Here is a 19,386-nt window from a genome sequence, read left to right on the forward strand (position 1 = left end):
TTCCCCTTAGGCTAAAAAGCTTGTCGCTGGGGGTAAGGTGTCCAGGTCTTGGGTAAGACATCCTGTAAGTCCCGGGTCTTGCTAATAGCATCCTGAAGGGTGGTTGGTCTAGCGGATCTGACTAGACCCCGATGTGGCTCTGCTAACCCCTTAACATACATGTAGACCCTCCGTGCCGTGGATAGATTTGGCACCATCACTGAAACCCAAAAAGTCCACAATGTAGGTCTCTGAGCTCCCTGTCTGTTTGAGCCTCGTCAGCTCAACAAAGTGTTGTTCCGGATCCCTTTGGCCAAACCTCTTCATCAATCTCCTAGTGAACTTGGCATACGTCGTCACTGTGGAATGCCCAAGTGTAACCATCCCATGGAACCACCAATCCTCGGCCTCACCATCCAAATGTAATGTCGCCACCTTTATGGCCTCTGTCTCCGACATCTGATTAAGCTGGAAGTAAATGTCCAACTTCTCCACCCAAGACTTTGCCGAACTGTTTGATGAACCATCAAACGTAGGCAAGTGGAATCTACTAGCTGCACGGTGGGTGTCACCATCATGATAATGCCGGTACCCTCTGTGATGGTCGCGGGGTCTACTATCCTGCTGGAGCTGAACAAAGTCTCTGAATAAGAGAGCCTCCTTGAACTCCTGCCCATAGGCTTGGTATTCTGCAAAATAATCGCCCATATGACCAGGCTCTGCCTCCTAATGGGCTCCGGCCTCCGTATCTGCTCCTAAGAAAGTGGGCATGGTAGAGGGTGTAGGGGCATGTGAGGCCACCTACTGAGTAGTATCACGCTGCTTTGGCAAATGGTGGGATGCACCTGATCCCTCACCAACCTAGAAAAACCGTGTGCTGTCACGCTGTCTAGCCTCTACTGCTGTGAATCTCTGCCCCATCACCTCAATCTGCCTCGACAGATCTTGTACTGATTTGAGGAGCATGTCTGCACATCTCTTCTCGTCATTATCTGCCATCAGATTCTCCTGCTCTGTGTCCACCACAGGCTCCTCCTGTCCTGTGTCCACCACAGGCTCCTCCTGTTCTTTGTCCACTACTGGAACACAGTCTCCCTCTCCGTAGGTGTTCTCCAACCTATGCCCAGTGTCTCTATATCTCCTACCTCTGTAACAGATGTAGGGTTTTTCCCCTGGTGTCATAGATTGCTAGCTCCACAGGCTGAGTCAGATCTATGCTCTGATACCACTGTAATATCCCTTATCAGGAATATTCCTCAAACACAAGCAAACTCCAACTAGAGATGGATTGGGAGGGCATTTACCAGATATGTCGCCTCTGAAAAGAGGACGAGATCTGGAGGCTACCTGGCCCTTTCCAAACTCTGTCTAAAAGTATAGGAGAAAACACACAAGTGGTATAGTAGCCGGGAAGCTCAAAGAGATAAAAATAACAATGGTGCAACATATAACAATATAACCATAAGCAGATACTCAAGAAATGCAGTGAGAAATGCTAAGCCATTTTATTATACTGAGTAATAGAATGAGTACAGGAGGTGATCAGAAAGATGGCACCTCGACTTTCACAAGGCATGTGAAGAAATACACTCAGAATAGCAAAGGAATGGCCTCTCTCTGAACTGCGTCCAAGCTGCTGGAGAACTGTCATGCTGTCGCTGCTGCTAGAAATCAAATAAGGATTTGGGGTTGTTCCCCTCCTCAGAAAAAGCTGAAACTTTGGAATTGGATTTTACTCAGAAAACCCAGAAAAACCCAGAAAGCTTTTCTGAAATGGCCGAACCTCGAAAATCACCCCCTTGAGGACCCACGCAATCCCTCAAGGCTTTGCGCTGTTGCTGAAATGAACCCACCACAACTCTGCCTGAAACTCAACCAAAATCCTCCAATATGCAAGGGCTGATCCCCTGCTCAACCTCCTAGCACGAATCCCCCTGCAAAACCTCAATCCGGAACTCCTGCCAGAAAGAACTGCGTCATCCCTCTCAAGACTGCGCAGTCATCCAAGATGCTCAATCCTCCTGCCAAAATGCTGATGAAATTACTGCAAAAATACTGATGGAAATATCTTGCCCGAGCAGGCACTCGAAGTCCCTCGGGGCTAAGGGTGAGATCTCCGAACGGAGACACTCAATGCACTAAATAGTGCTGCAGACTAGCTAAACAGCCAGCGTGCTCTGAGTCGAAGTGACTAGCTCAAATGCATATAATCGAATGCTAGAATGAGGAGGCTCCTCTCTCCTTTATAGCGTTGGCCTCTCAAAATCCCAAGGCTCACCTCCTCCAACGTAGCTTTCCTCTTGCCACGTGTTTCTCACCATCTGCGCAGTCACTCCAAGTGTCTACGTGGGCCCCTCCTCTACGTGGTTCTTTGGCCCCCCTTGGCTCACCTTTTAAGTTACAACTTTGTGCTACTAGGGAGTGTCTTTATTCATGAAGTGAGTATGTCCCCCTCTCCTCACCCTTTTATTTATAAATAGTCATAGAAGGCAAAATTAGCAAAATCGACTATTCCAATTAGCCATGGCTAATTAGGAATATTACAAATTAGATTGCCAGTTGAGCATCTAAATTATTGTACTTAGAATTGCTACTAAACATTAATAATAAAATCCTCATCTACTGCACCGGTTTTCCCAAGTTGGGTTTTTCCGGGGACAATTGTCCAAAAATAACTGTCAATTTTATTGTGTGCTAGAATTTCTTAGTTTCCAGTATTTTATTTTCCGCAGTATCTTTTATGATGAAAATGGCAGCTGTGATTTTATTCGTTATTTGCTGTAGTAAATAAACTGCAAAATTAATTTCCGAGTTAGAAGAATAATTTCCAGTAGCTACAAGAGAAAGGAATTTCACACGGGGACCCTGTGCATTTGGATAAATGAGAGTAGCCAAAAATAGTCCTATTTCCATATTCCCTAAATCAAAGTGAAATTTAACTATAGGTATTTTGTTGGAAAGAGGGGTAACATTCCCAATGCTAACAAATATATTGCACATAAACTATCCAAGTTGAACTAATGCTTGGTTTGTCATAAGAAATGAAAACCCTGCATCCCTAGCTGTAGGACCTTTTGAGCACTAATCTAAATGTATTTATCTGACAGGGGTGAAGATCAACCATTGTGGATGCAAGGGCTACTAAAATTCAGAAACAAATGGTTCTGCCTCTCCAAACCATGTTGACTACCATGATATACATCAACAAAAATGATTCAGTCCAACAATCTCCCCAGTGTTTAAGATACTACTCAGCTGTTGAGTAATCTAGTTGATCTAGACAGAACTTTTACATCATTAGAATTGTTGCACTACCAAATAACTATTTTCTTGGTGAAAACTATCATCTTCTCGTCACTCAACACACAAAAGGACAACATGTCAAGGATGAACTTAGTCTTCATATCGATGTTGCCTGTGACTCAACAATCTCCCCATTGTTGAAGAACTACTTTGCTATTGGGTAATGCAGTTGATCTAGACAGAGCCTTTGCATCATCAGAATTGTTGCACTGCCAAATAGCTATTTGCTTGGCGAAAACTATCAGCTTCTCCCCACTCAACTCACAAAAGGACAACATCTCAAGGATGAACTTGTCTTCATGTCACTGTTGGGGTTTGCGACTGAACAATCTCCCTAGTGTTTAAGATACTACTCCGCTGTTGAGTGATCCAGTCGATCTAGACTGAACCTTTGCATCAACATAATTGTTGCACTGCCAAATAGCTATTTGCTCGGTGAAAACTATTAGCTTCTCCTCTCTCAACTCACAAAAGGACAATATGTCAAGGATGAAGTTAGCCTTCATATCATTGTTGGGGTCTGCGACTCTGCTCTTATATCACTAGTGCTTCTACAATTAGAATCTTGTTGAGAAATCAAAAGGGCTTAGATTTGAGTGATTTCTCTTTAACTTGACAACTACTTGTGATCTACTTTTACTTTTCTTTATAATTAGCTTCTCCTTCTCTTATTATTATGGTGTTCTTATCATCAAACAACTACCAAAACATGAGGATCAATAGAACAAGTGGACACAAGATGTAGGCTGCTACCCAGGGCCAAAACCTCTCCTAGAAAGGAAAACCCACAAAAATCTCTTCTATTCTTATAGAATCTTCAAATGTCGAATTCCAAGACCCTTTGACTTAAGACCAAGACCCTTCCAAGACTAAGTCAACCTACTTGAGGATGTGCTTTACTTCACCAGGTCAAATCTCTTCCAATTGCTCAATTTCAACCCCCATCAACAAACTTCGACACCTAGCAACAAATTTTTGTCCTTCTTTGCAGTCTTGCAACTTCAGCCCTCCTGCAATTTGTTGCAACTTCGCACATGTAGGTGATTAGGGCTCCTTTATGCTTCCTCCTTCCTTTGCTTGACCTGCTTCTTCTTCAAGGGCTTGAAGGAGATCAACTTAACTTCTTTACTTTAGATTTTGTGCCTTCTCTTGTAGCCCAAAAATTTCGTCCTTGTAGCTGCAGAAACCCTAGCCTCTTTCGCACGTGTGAGGGATAGAGTGAGAGAAAATCATTTTTTTTCTTCCTTCTTCCTTCTAGACCTTTGCTTACCTTCTTACTTCTTGTTCTTGCTTCCATGATTGAATGAGTGAGTGAGACTCCAAATGAGGTCGAATGGTGTCTTATATATTGCCTTTCAAGGAGGACGAATAGGCCAAATTATGTCAACTTCTTCATTGCTAGGTCGACTTGGTCTTGGAGGGGTAATTTGACACTTTTGACTCAAAATTAATTCTTTCGACTTGTTATAAGATACCCAATGGGGTCTATTACATATGACAATGACTCTTTTGACTCCTTGACTATATGACAAACCCTAGAAGCACACAATGGGTGCTTTGACCTAAAAATAAATTGACTTTGAGCATGAAACCCATGCTATAAAATAACAATAATAATTTTTGTTTTCTCTTTTACATCAAATAAATAAAATCAAGGATACATAAGATATTATAAAGATCGAACCTAGTTACAAATTTCAACACTCCCTCTTAACTAGGAAGGTATTCATAATACATAGATGGTACATGGACATTCTCATACCAAAGAATTCTCATAAGAAGAGTTAGATTAGTAAGCCATCTCATAAGCTATCTTTTTAGCTTATATCAGTGCATCTCATCATATCAACCAACATTGTCATATAGCAAGGCCTTGACTAACAACTCTATCTCTCCACTAGATTAGAGCACAATGTTGGGGAGACAATGATTTATAGACACCTTCATCATTGTCTCTCAAGGAACATACCCCATCTGGATGTTCACAAGGTATGTCCTTTTAGGACCATTCCTGTCTTGGATTTACACATCCTCAAGGAATCTCCTCTTCAACTACTCTTACCTATTGGATGCCCTACCTCATCCTCAAAGAGTATCAGTATTCAGATGCTTACCCAATCCTCCATTCTTTCTTCATAATGTGAAGACAAGAATGATGTGTCTATCTCTCCCTCTCAACTAGGGAGGAGATATCAACCAGTCCAAGCTTGCTTCTTAAATACACAAGCTTCTTATTAGGAAGAGATTTTGTCAAAATATCAGCTACCTGCTCATCGGTGGAGATATACTATAGCTGTACCACCCCATCTTGCACCAATTTTCATATGTAATGATACTTGTTGTTTATATGCTTTGTTTTTGCATAGAATATGGGGTGTTCATACAACCTTATGCAACTTGTGTTGTCACAATATATAATAATAGGGTCCAACAGTCCTTTAAATAAATCAGACAACAACTTTCTTAACCAAACATCTTCTCTACCAACTTCACATGCTGCAATAAATTCAACTTCAACACTACTTAATGCAACTGATTCTTGCTTTCTTCTGACCCATGAGATCATAGAGGATCCCAAGCTAAAACATTCTCTGTTAGTGCTTCTTCCATTTGTCTCACTGCCTCCCCAATCTGAATCTGTATATCCCATTAGTTGGATATTGTTTTTTCCATCATATTTTAGGCAATATTATATTGTCCATCGCAGATATCTCAATATGTGTTTTGCTACTATCCAATGGTCATGTCTAGGCTCCATCTGAAACTGACTGAGCATATTTATTGTAAGATAAATATCTGAACATTTGTTCACAAGATACATCAGAGACCCAACCAATTGTTTATAACTTGTAGGATTCATAGGGTTTGATTTTGAACTTCTTAACCTCTTCAAATTGGTGATCATGGGAGTTGTCATTGATTTGCTATCCATCTTGCAAAACTTTTCTATGATCTTAATTACACACTTTCCTTGACCTAGACATATTTCGCCCAGTTTCTGCCAAAATTCCAACCCCAAGTAATAATGCATAAGCCCTAGATCCTTCATATCAAATTTTGCTGCCAATTATTTCTTGCATTCTTGAATACGACTTTCCACACCTGTTATGAGAAGGTCATCCACATATAGAAGAATAATCATTGGTTCATCCTTCACTACTTTGAGATAAAGATTTGGATATGCAAAACTCCTTGAAAACCCAATCCTTAGTAGATATGTATCCATCCTAGCATACCAAACCCTTGGTGTGAACATTTCACTACTGAAATCCTATTGCGGGAACTAGAAATTATTTTTCTGATTGTTAATTTAATTTAACAATTTATCTACTACAACAAACATCAAATAATTCATACTACAACCTTTACAAATAAACTGTGGAAGAAAACAACGCTGGAAACTAAGAAATGTACTAGCACACACACATCAAAATTAACACAGTTATTTTTGGACAAATGTCCCTGGAAAAACCCAACTTGGGAAAACCGGTGCAACAACTGAGGGTTTTTATTATTATGTGGTAGTGAGAAATTCTGAGTATAATCTGTATGCCTAATATGTTGATTTCGGGTAGCATCGGATGTGCTCTAGCCACGAAATTTGGTGGAGAGGTTGGGGCTCATGAGATCTCCAATAACCAAAAAGGGTTTGGGCAGTTTCTAAACAGATCAGGAGATATTAAAATAATTAATATTTTTAATGGAGTCCCTAAGTCTAAACTTAGGGAAAATAAAATATTAATGTGTATTAATATGAATTTGTGTTAGAATGGTCCAAAAGACATGGTTCAAGCCAGATCTAATCTTAGCCGTTGATTAGGGACTTAATCTCGGTTGTTGAGATGTCAACATGAAAAGTATAAGAGGAGGCTTGAGGGGCACTTGGAGAATATGCTGAGAAAGACCAGTCAGTTCAATTTCTGGAGCGAGGTTTGCTGAGAAATTGAACCAGTGGTCTAGAGAGCAGTGAGGAGGCAGCAATACGGAACAGAGAGATGGGAGATCAACACAGAGGCAGAAGAGGCAGACGCAAAGCCAGAGGAAACCACGCAGAGGCAACAGAGACTGCGTAGAGCCAGAAGGGCATGCGTCATCCACGCAGAGGCTGCAGGAGTGACGCAGAAGGCCAGAGAGGCTGCGCAGAGCCTTAGTAGGCTGATGCAAAGGGTTTCAGGTTGACGTAGAGGGTTTCAGGGTGACGTAGAGGGTTTCAGGCTGACGCAGAGGTCAGTGGGGCCTACGCTGGATTCAGAGGAACTGCTGAAAATTTGTCTATTTGTGGGTAAGCCAGTTGGCACCCTGTTGTACTAGAAAATTGTTGAATAATAAAATCCTCCCTTGTTGCACCGGTTTTCCCACATTGGGTTTTTTTCGGGGATATTAGTCCAAAATCACTGTCAATGTGTGCATATGTTTGTTTTTGTATTACAGTGTGATATCTGCAGTAGTATTTATTTTAATGTTTGTTGAAGTAATTTCATGAATAACTTATGATGAAATAAGTAGGAAAAGTAAATCAGTTGCTGCAGTGATAGAATTTTCACATAATACTGGCTATCCTGTAGAGAAAATACTGGGAAAAATATCTTGAGGGAAATTACCCTCGCTTCGAGCAATCCCGACACTTGAATAAAACTGAAAAGAAAGCTGTCCAACTGGGCCTGCACAGGTTCAACATCAACCTGAAGCTTCTTGCCACATGTGCTGCCTGAATCGACTGCTAATCAAGCCATCCTGCTTGCTGTTGACTGGGAAAATACTTCTCCGACACTCTGGGACTCCTTCCCGACCTCTGGAACTGAAAATGTCTTCCTCTTAGCAAAAATCAAACTGCCCTTTGAGGGTTCGCGCTGCCTCTGCGTAACCTCCTGGAGAAACTTCGACCTTTCTCTGTAGTGCACTTCACCGGATCTGGAAAACTTCCTCTGGTGCACTTTCTCTGCCCCTCACTGTCTCTGCTTCCCTTCTAAAGCTCAAACTCTTTTGGCAATTGCTAGCTCTCTGGAAAAATCGAACTCTCCAAGGAAATTGAACCCCACAAGTGTGTTCTCCATCTACCCATCGACTTCTTCTTATAATCTTCTGTTGGACTTCCAATGACTAAGATTAAAACTTAATCAAGGGCCCAAATAATTTCCTAGTAAATCTGTGTGAGTTTCTAGATGATTCACACCTTATCTCAATTAATTATGATTAATTAATCAATTATCCTAAGTTTAGACTTAGGAAACATTAAAAAATAGGTTAATAATCTAATTGAGACACTTTTATGTGGAATTTCTAGAAACTATTTCTGGGTTATGGAGAACTAATGTGTTTTAGCCTATCCACAAAGTTTCGAGACTAGAACACCTTCGATGCTACAAAAACTAACAACCCCTCTTAGCGAGGAAGGTGTTTTCTCTAGTGGTGCACACACTGCCACAACACCCTGTTTCTGTATCACCCCTCTGTCACGCTGCTAATGTCTGGCCACTACCCACTAACCACTGTGAAACTCTGACGCCGCATCTATGTTGCTGCTGACACTGCTGTTAACTCTGCATCTGCACTGCAACTCCCTCTCATTTGTTGCCGCTGAAACTGCAACAACTGCAATTGAGAAGCATCCGAAACACTGAATCAACTGCGTTTAGTAATACATCTATCACCCAAGTCTCGACTGCTACTAGACTCTGCATTGTCTACTGAAGAATTTGTGTTGTTGCCAACTTTGCACTAAGCCACTTGCTTTGCTGTTAACACTGCACTACGCTCCTCATAATCTGACTGCCACTAGTCGGCAACTATCACTAGGAATTTCACTGCATCACTAACATTGATCCATCCTGCTACTGACTACTGTGGCCCCCCCTAGCATGGTAATGATCCATGAGGAGGACACCTCAAGGACCCTGCCCAGACTCCTGCAGTTCTGGACTACAGCTCTATATCACCCCACCTCACTCCTGGAGGTATGGTTGCCATTATAGCGAAGTTTTCCTCCAACCTGGAGGACAACTTGTCTATATCGGTTGACACTACTGCCTGATTCTGCTTCTTCTTCTTGTCCTTCTTCCTGAGAGGGCACTGAGTACTGTAGTGACCGAGCTCACCACATCTGAAGCACTTGACCTATGACAGATCCTTCTTTTTCTTCCTCTGCTCCCCCGTCCCTGACTGGGACCCTTAGACGCTAGGGCCACATTCTCCTCTTCCTTCTCACTCTTCACGACCTTGTTGTTGCTACCGCTGATGGTGCTCTTTGCTAGAGCTCACCTCAACTCCTCTTGCTGCAGATCGGTCCACATCCTGTCCCAACCAGGTAAAGTGTCTCTGCTTAGTATGCTTTGGACAAACACTTGCTAGTCCTTTGAGACACTGTTTAGTGCCAATCGTACAAGGTTTGTGGGTTGGGGTGCCTCCCTAATGACTGACAACTGATCTCGAACCTCCTAAATCCAAGTGAGGAAGGGATCTATGCCTTCACCCTTCTGCGTCCTGATGGTTCTCAACTTCTCCTGAGGAAATGTAACGACCAAAAGTTGTATACTCATTGAAAATATTAAAATACTTCGTAAACAAAGATATCCATCGAAGGATAGTAATTGTAAAATGTGTATTGTATTAAAGAATTGATGTAGGATGAGTACAAATGAGAATGAGGGCCCTGTATATATAGAGAGGTAAGTACCCTTTCACAAACAAGCATGTCTCTAAGATATGCCTTTTCATTATTAACTAACTATCCATTAGTTAATTTACTTATTATTTATTATTATATTTATATTATTATGATATTATCTATTATCTATTTTTATTTGTTTTTACATAATTTATGTTCATAACATTGCCTTCCCTTCAAAGAGCTTTGTCCTCAAAGTTTGTTGATGAAAGGACTTGAACTCTTATATGCTACGAATGTCTTCTCTTCTCAGGACGATCATCTTTATTGATACAAGTTGATATGATCCTTGGAGTGATATATAAAATTGTCGTATTGAGAACAGATCGGACCATCCTAGATTGATCTTCTGCAGAATCAACTTTTGTGATGAATCGTTATCGTGGGACTGGATTCTGCAAGCTTCAGTATTCCTAGAAAAATAAACTTTTGTTTATTTTTTGAGTGATACTGGTACGTAGATTGATGGGAAAGTCTGCTCTTGTGATTCAGATGTCAATACATAGTTCTTTTGGTTGGACTTCCCCTTATCATGTTAGTGGTTGATTCCTGATTTTCTTCAGGCGCTGTTGTTGTTGAGTTGGCGACTGAATCATTACTTGGAATGTTCGTCGTTTGAACAACAACATTTGAGTACGTGTTTACTTCAGTAGGATTTGGATTTACCTGAACTGTGAGATTAGTGGAATCGATGTTTGTTTCTTCTTCCCCAACTTGGACTACTATATCTAGCGATTTTGGTGCTTCTTTTGCGACAATTTCTTCGAACCTTTTTGTCAATGATTTCTTATCGTCCTTAAGTTTTTAATCTGTTTGAGCAGATTTTTGTTATAATGTTTGAGACGTATGTATTCCTCATTTTTTGAGTCAAGTTTATTTTGGCCTTCAAGCTGCTTGTCTTTTAAACACTTGATTTGTTTTAATAATTTTTTGTTAGGGTCTTTTAAGCATAAATTTTCCTCTTCTTTCTTTGATAGACTTTCGTTGAATTTTTTGTCACAACTTTCTTTTTCTTGTTCTAGCTTGTGCTTCTTAGTTTTACACTTTTTGACTTGTGCAAGAAGTTTCTCATTGTGGTTCCTTAGATGCCAAATTTCTTCGTTGCTTTCTGTTGATTTTTCATGAAACCGATTTCTTTTCGGATGCTTCATTCTTTTTTCGAGGTTTGGTGATTTCTTCTTTTAATTTTTTAATTTGTGTGTGGATGCTATCTTGATATTCTTCTAAATTAAACAATCTTCAACATTTGGGACAAGGTATTGTGCAATTTTTATAAATCGATAAACACTGATCCCCTACTCCACAAAATGGACATCTGGTCCAAAATGTAGAGTGGTGTATGGAATCCATAGTTTCTCTGTTCATCTTCAAATTGGACTCTATCTTTCTTCAATGATGAACTTTTTTTTTTGTGTTTGTCGCTAAGCTTGGGTTTAAAGGTAATCACCTTCTTTTTTTCTTTGATTGTCTCTCTTAATATAACCCCTTTTTTTAATTAATTAATACTTTTTTAATAAATAATTTAATTATTTAAATAACTTTAATTAATTAAATTAATTAATATCTATATCTATATCTATATTTTATTTTTTATTATTTAAAAATCTATTAATATATAACTATATTAAATTTATATAATATAGTATATATTGTAACGTATGACTTTATATAACAATGTATTAGGTTAATGTAATACAATGTTTCAAAAAGCTTACGGGTTTATTTTCAAATGGTACGAGTCTTGGCGTTTCACAATTTAACACGACCCTTTCGATAGTCAATGGAAGAACGACAACAACGGATTGGATGGACAACGCTGTCGTGGGAGGAGACTGAGCGTACAGTGGTGTCGCGTCGCTGTGGAACGACTATGGGATAGCTGTAGGATGGAGGTGCTGGGATCAACTATAAGGTTTCCCTAGCGTATAGTGCAGTGAGTGGAGGGGGCAGTGACGTGCACAATGGTGTCGGCTGGGGAGTGAGGTCGCAGATTGTTTGTGGTGGTGTTGGGCGTGTGACGGCGTCGGGCAATGGTTGTGTGGTTGGAAATCTGTCAGTGCTTGGTAGTGGTGGTAAAGGCATATAGTGGTGCATTAGTGGGGTTGTCGAGCAACACATAGGCTGCGACGGTGTTTAATGGCGGCCCGCAGACAGGTTCTCTCAACCACAGGTAACATTTTCTTTTTTTGATTTTTTTATATATATTTTTGATTTTGTTTATTTATTTTTTAATATATATAACCTTTTGTGTTTTATTTTTATTTTTATTTTTATAATTTTTTTTCAAATCTTTGAAATTTTTATTTTTTATTTTTTAATAATATATACTTTTTTTTTCTTTAAATTTGATTATGAACCTTTTCCTTCTAAATTTTTTGTTCAATGGCTAAGGGCCTGACGTCAAACTCGTAGAGAGGAGAAACTCCTACTTCATAGTGAGACGCTTGAATCTTGGCCAAAGGCCTGACTTCGAACTCGCAGAGAGGAGAAACTCCTACTTCGTAGCGAGACGCTTGTATCTTAATGACAACAATGTTGATAGAGTTTGATGGCCAGAAGTCGGGATGAGACATGGCTCTGATACCAATGTAACGACCAAAAGTCGTATACGCAGCAGAAATATTAAAATACTTCGTAGACAAAGACATTCATCGTAGGATAGTAATTGTAAAATGTATATTGTATTAAATAATTGATGTAGGATGAGTACAAATGAGGATAAGGGTCTTGTATATATAGACAAGAAAGTACCCTTTCATGAACATGCATGTCTCTAAGATATGCCTTTTCATTATTAACTAACTATTCATTAGTTAATTTACTTATTAATTATTTTTATATTTGTATTATTATGATTATTATTTATTATCTATTTTTATTTATTTTTACATAAGTTATGTTCATAACAAAAAACATCTTCCGTTGCTCGAAAGAACTTTGATATAGCGTGGAGAGAGCTACCCACATTTCCTTGGCAATATTCTTGCCAAAAATATGCGAGACTATATGATCTTGGACTCCACTAAAAATTATACACCTCACCTTCGCCATTTCCTTTTTGTACTCCTTTAGCTGGTCCGCATCCTGGGGTTCTGCTACAACATTGTCCACATAGGCTTTCAGGCCATATTCATCTAGAAGGAAGGACATCCTTGCCTTCCAAATGACATAGTTAGAGGCTCCCTCCAACCTATTTTGATGTCTAAGACCAACTATGGCCATCTCAAATCTTTTGAAAACTCTCTCTTTCCTTCTACTTGGTTGTTGCTTTTGTTAATTGCACTCGCTTTTGGAGTGAGAAGATCCGCTCACAACTACTGCCAATCTACCTAGAAAAATTAGATCTCTAAAGCTTGAGATTCCCTGAGAGAAATTTTCCCTCTACTGTGTGCTCTTTCTCTTTTCACCCGACACGGATTTTGCTCTAGCAATTTGTTGCAAAACCCTCTGTGTCCAACAAAATAATCTACTAAGTGAAAATATGAGTTGCTGCTGCTCCCTCTGCCTACTAGAATCACTATCCCGGTCAAATCGAATTTTCTACCACACTACAATTGAAAATCAAACCCTTTCCTAGGAATTCGAACTGCCTGGCTAGGTACTATGTGTGAAAATTATATCTCTTCAACAACTGATCTATTTTTCTACTTATTTTCCAATAATTTATTTACTAAGACCCTTCAATAAACGTTAAAATAAATTCTGCTGCAGATATCACACCATAATCTAGAAACAAATACATGCACAAGAATCAAAACAAATAGACACGGATATTTTGGACAATTGTTCTCGGAAAAACCCAATGCGGGAAAACCGGTGCAGCAGAAGAGGATTTTATTAATAAACTATTCTTCAGTACAACTGGGTGCCAAACTGGCTTACCCAATAGAGATAAATTCCCCATCACTTATCTCAGTCTCTGTGTCATGCTCGCTGGCCTCTGCGCAGCTCCTAGACTCCCTGCGTCAGCTTCTGCCTCTCTGCGTCAGCACTAGGCCTCTCTGCGTCACCCACGTAGGCCCTCCGGTGATTGCGCAATACTGCTGCCTCTGCATCTGCCTAAGAGGCTCCGTGTCTGCCTCTCAACCCTCTGCGCTGATCTTCTGGTGTTGTTCTTGACTCTGTTTCGTACCCGCTACCTCTTGCTGCGCTCCAGATCTTTAGTTCGAATCTATCAGCTAACCCCGCTCTAGAAATCGAACTGACTGGTCTCCCTTAGTGTATCTCCAACTGACCCTCAAGTCTCCTTTTATACTTTTCCTGTTGATGAATCAATGGCTGAGATTAAGTCCCTAATCAACAGCTAAGATTAAAATAGACTTGATCCTTATATTTTGGAAGCTTCTCATCCTTATCTTTATTAATACCCATTAATATTTTTATTTCCCTAAGTTTAGACTTAGGAACTCATTAAAAATATTAATTATTTTAATAACTCTTCATCCGGATGGATATCTCCAAAACAATTTTTGGGTTTTGGATATCTCATGTGCTTTAGCCTCTCCACCAATTTTCATGGCTAGAGCACATTTGATGCTACCTCAAATCAACACTATGCAGCACAAGAAAATTTTGGCTTGCTGCTCCCTTTGAACAACGAAATTCTCTTCTTCTGCTTCTAAGTTTCCTGGATGATCAACTTGGCTCTGGTACCATGTGAAAATTTCACTACTGAAATCCTATTGCAGCAACTGAAAATTGTCTTTCTAATTGTTAATTTAATTTAACAATTTATCTGCTACTACAAACATCAAATAATTCACATTGCAAAGTTCAAAAATAAACTACGGAAGAAAATCGCACTGTAAACTGAAAAATGCACTAGTGCACACATCAAAATTAACACAGTTATTTTTGGACAAATGTCCCTCGACAAACCTAACTTGGGAAAACCGGTGTAGCAGCTGAGGGTTTTTATTATTATGCAACAGTAAGAAATTTTGAATACAATCTGAATGCCTAATATTGGCTATCCTGTAGAGAAAATGCTAGGAAAAATATCTTGAGGGAAATTACCCTCACTCTGAGCAATCCCGACACTTAACTTCCACTGAAGAGAAAGGTGTCCAACTGGGCTTGCATAGGATCTGCCTCAACCTGAAGCTGCCTACCACACGTGCTGCCTGAATCAATTGCTAATCAAGTTGTCCTGCCTGCTACTGACTAGGAAAATGCTTCCCTGGTACTCTGGGACTCCTTCCCAGCCTCTGGAACCGAAACTGTCTTCCCCTCAGCAAAAATCGAACTACCCTTTGAGGATCTGCATTGCCTCTACACAGCCTCATGGAGAAACTTCAGCCTTTCTCTGCAATGCACTTCACCAGATCTGGAAAACTGCCTCCGGCTCATTGTCTTTGCCCCTCATTGTCTCTGCTTCCCTTCTGAAGCTCAAACTCTTCCAACAACTGCTGGCTCTCTGGAAAAATCGAACTCTCCAAGGAAATCGAACCGCACAAGTGTGTTCTCCATTTACCCATCGACGACTTCTTATAATCTTCTGTTGGACTTCCAACGACCAAGATTAAAACTTAATCAAGGGCCCAAATTATTTCCTAGTCGATCCATATGAGTTTCTAAATGATTTGCATCTTATCTCAATTATTTTTGATTAATTAACCAGTTTTCCTAAGTTTATATTTAGGAAACATTTAAAAATAGGTTAATAATCTAATTGAGACACTTCTAAGTGGAATTTCCATAAATGATTTTTGGGTTATGCAGAACTCATTTGTTTTAGCCTCTCCACAATGTTTTGAGACTAGAACACCTCCGATGCTACAAAAACTAACACTTGGGGCTTGTTTAAGGCCATAAAGTGCCTTCTTCAACCTGCAAACATGAGTTTCTTTACTATGTACTTCGAATCCCAAGGGTTGCTCTATATATACTTCTTCATCAATGGTGCCATTCAGGAAAGTTGTCTTGATATCCCTTTGATGGATGTTCCATCCCATAGTTGCGGCCAAAGATATTAATGATCTTATTGTTGTATATCTAGTTGTAGGAGCAAATGTTTCTTCATAGTCAATGCCTTCTTGTTTAGAGAAACCCCTAGACACAAACCTTGCTTTGTACTTGTCAATGCTTCCATCTGTTGTGTGCTTAATCTTATAGAGCCATTTGGGAGTTACAACAAATTTGTCATTCGACCTAGGAACGATTTCCAAACTCCATTTTTAATTATAGATTGATATTCTTCTTTCATAGCATCTTTCCATTCTTGATGCTTGACAACTTCTTGAAAAGAGGATGGTTCTGCTTCAATTAATTTTGTCATATATGCTCCATACCCTGAATATCTTTTAGGCTTTTTACTTTCTCTAAATGTTCCCTTAGCTGCAACATGTCCTTCCGCTTCTTGAATATTTGATGTTAACCAGGTAGGTCTCTTATAAGTTTCAGGCATTATGACTTGTTGCATAGGTGCACTGGGACTTTCTTCTTCATGATAAGGTATAGTATCTTCTTCTTCCCTTGGACATTCTTCAAATATAGCTAGATCTTCATCATTAGAATCAATAGGGAGATCTTTGGACTTCTTGTAGGCAATGTTTTCATCAAAAGTCACATCTCTACAATTCGGTGACCTTCCTTGATGTAGATTCTATATGCCTTTGATGAGGCACTATAACCAACAAATATGCCCTTAATGCTTGTAGGACCCAATTTCTTCCTTTTATCTTTTGGAATGTGCATGTAGACAGGGAAACCAAATATTCAGAGATGATCTTACACATGGTTTTCTTATGGTAAACACTTCTTTAGGAGTCATGTTGTCAAGTATCTTATAAGGACTTTGGTTTTGAATGTAGACTATTGTCTTGGATGCTTCACCCCACAAAAATTGAGGCAAGTCGTGATCATGTAACATAGCTCTAATACATTCTTCAATTGTATGATTCTTTCTTTCTGTTGCTCCATTTTGTTCAAGATTGTATGGAACTATCAACTCCCTCTTAATTCTAGCCTCCTTACAAAAAGCAATGAGTTTTGTTGATGTGTATTCCACTCCATTGTCAGATCGTAGCACTTTTATCTTTCGTTCTATGAGATTCTCCTCGTCTTCCTTGAATTCTTGAAATTTATGAAACACTTCATCCTTGGACTTAAGAAGATAAATCCAAGTTTTTCTTGAGTGGTCATCAATGAAAGTTACATAGTACAAATGACCTCCAAGAAATTTTGTAGCCATAGGACCACAAACATCATAGTGAATGAGATCCATAACTTCCTTAGATCTTGTAGTACCGCTCCCTAAATGTTTCTTGACATTTTTGCCTAATGCACGTCCCGTACAAATTCCTTCATGCTCTTCTTTTAGTTCAGGGATGCCATGCACCATTGAATTCAAAGATGGTAAGATTTTGTAAGGAAGGTGTCGAAACCTTCTATGCCAAAGTTTACATGGATTGGTTTCAAGGTGAACCAAGGCTTAAGAGAAAGGTGTAAGTAATCTATAGAGCCTTCCCTCACGAATCCCAATGATTTTTGCATTATTAATGCTAGAGCCCTTACCCCATACCATAACTTTTCCATCAACAAAAGCAATTCTATCTCCTTTATCTTCTAGACAAGAAATGGAAAGTAAATTTTTCTTCAAACTTGGGACATATAGGATGTTGTTGAGATGTATGTTTCCTCCATCTTCCAGCTCCAACGTGGTTGATCCAATTCCTCTTACTACATAGCTCTTTTTATCTCCAAGCTTGACTGAATGAGAAAACATTCCTTTTGATATGGTCTTTAGTTGTCCATGTTCTCCTGTTATATGTCTAGAAGCTCCACTGTCAATTACCCATATGTTGTCATCTTCAAAGGTACCTGTAAGAGCTGAATATAGTCCATTACTTAAATCCTTTGTAGTGAAAGTTTTGGGCGTATGGTTCTCGATAGATAATAAGAGATCCCCAAATGCTTTGATGCCTTGCTTGAGATGTTTTGTCATCGTAGAAAACTGCTCCAATGAGAACTTCAATGACTTCTTCAAGGATGTAGTGATCTTCATTATGACCTTTGTCAACCTTAGCTTTGATTCAATGTCGAGAAATCAAAAGGGCTTAGATTTGAGTGATTTTTCTTTAACTTGATAACTGCTTGTGATCTACTTTTACTTTTCTTTAAAATTAGCTTCTTCTTATATTTATTATTAAGGTGTTCTTATCATCAAACAACTTCCAAAACATGAAGATCAATAGAACAAGTGGACACAAGATGTAGGCTGCTACCCAAGGCCAAAAGCTCTCCTAGAGAGGAAAACCCACAATAATCTCTTTTCTTATAGAATCTTCAAATGACAAATTCCAAGATTCTCAGACTTAACATCAAGACCCTTCCAAGACCAAGTCAACCTTCTTGAGGATGTGCTTTACTTCACCAAGTCAAACCAAGTCAAATCTCTTCCAACTGCTCAACTTCGAACCCCAGTAACAAACTTCGACTCCCAACAACAAATTTTAGTCTTTCTCTGCAGTCCTGCAACTTTGGCCCTCTTGCAATTTGCTGCAACTTCACACATGTGGGTACTTAGGGCTCCTCTAGGCTACCTCCTTCCTTTGCTTGACCAGCGTCTTCTTCAAGGGATTGAAGGTGATCAACTTGACATATTTACTTCAGATTTCGTCCCTTCTCTTGTAGCCCAAAAATTTCGTCCTTGTAGCTGCGAAAACCCTAGCCTCTTTTGCACGTGTGAGAGATAGAGAGAGAAAATCAGAATTTCTGTCTTCCTTCTTCCTTATAGATCTTCACGTACCTTCTTGCTTCCTTGATCAAATGAGTGAGTGAGACTCCAAATGAGGTCAAATGGTGTCTTATATATAGCCTTTCAAGGAGGACGAATAGCCCTAATTAGGCCAACTTCTTCATTGCTAGACTGCCTTGGTCTTGGAGGGGTAATTTGACACTTTTGACTCAATTAATTCTTTGGCTTGTTACAAGATACCCAATGGGATCTATTACATATGACAATGACTCTTTTGACTCCTTGACTCTATGACAAACCCTAGAAGCAAACAATGGGTGCTTTGACCTAAAAATAAATTGACCTTGAGCATGAAACCCATGCTATAAATAACAGTAATAATTTTTCTTTCATCTTTTACGTCGAATACATAAAATCAAGGATACATAAGTTATTATGAAGACCGAATCTAGTTAAAAATTTCAACAAATCTAACCATCCTGAAGAATTATCTTCTTTTGATACATCACATGCTAGATCAGTGGGTCTGTCATCTTCACATGGATTGCAGGCCAGCTATCTGATTAGACTGCGGGATGAATGGCCATTCTTATTTTCCCTCCTTTTGCAGGCAGCACTATATGACATGGTGAGTTCATACAGCCTTTCAACTCCCCAAAACTTCACAAAATTATCAGGGGTTAAAAAAATGAAAAATTAAATTATTTTTTAGGATCCCCTTGTGTCTGATTAAGGGGTAACA

At 39.4% G+C, this 19,386-nt stretch overlaps 1 protein-coding gene across 7 annotated transcripts in view; it reads left to right on the plus strand.

Moving 5' to 3' along the window:
• The window catches only part of LOC149218427 (uncharacterized), a 374,566-nt gene that overhangs the window by 304,096 nt on the left and 51,084 nt on the right, over positions 1 to 19,386 (plus strand). The gene's annotated exons all lie outside the window — the stretch shown is intronic.

Source organism: Pinus tabuliformis, chromosome Q (genome assembly GCF_031772625.1).
Source record: "Pinus tabuliformis cultivar Carrire ecotype Pingquan chromosome Q, CPIR1, whole genome shotgun sequence".
NCBI classification, from domain to species: domain Eukaryota; kingdom Viridiplantae; phylum Streptophyta; class Pinopsida; order Pinales; family Pinaceae; genus Pinus; species Pinus tabuliformis.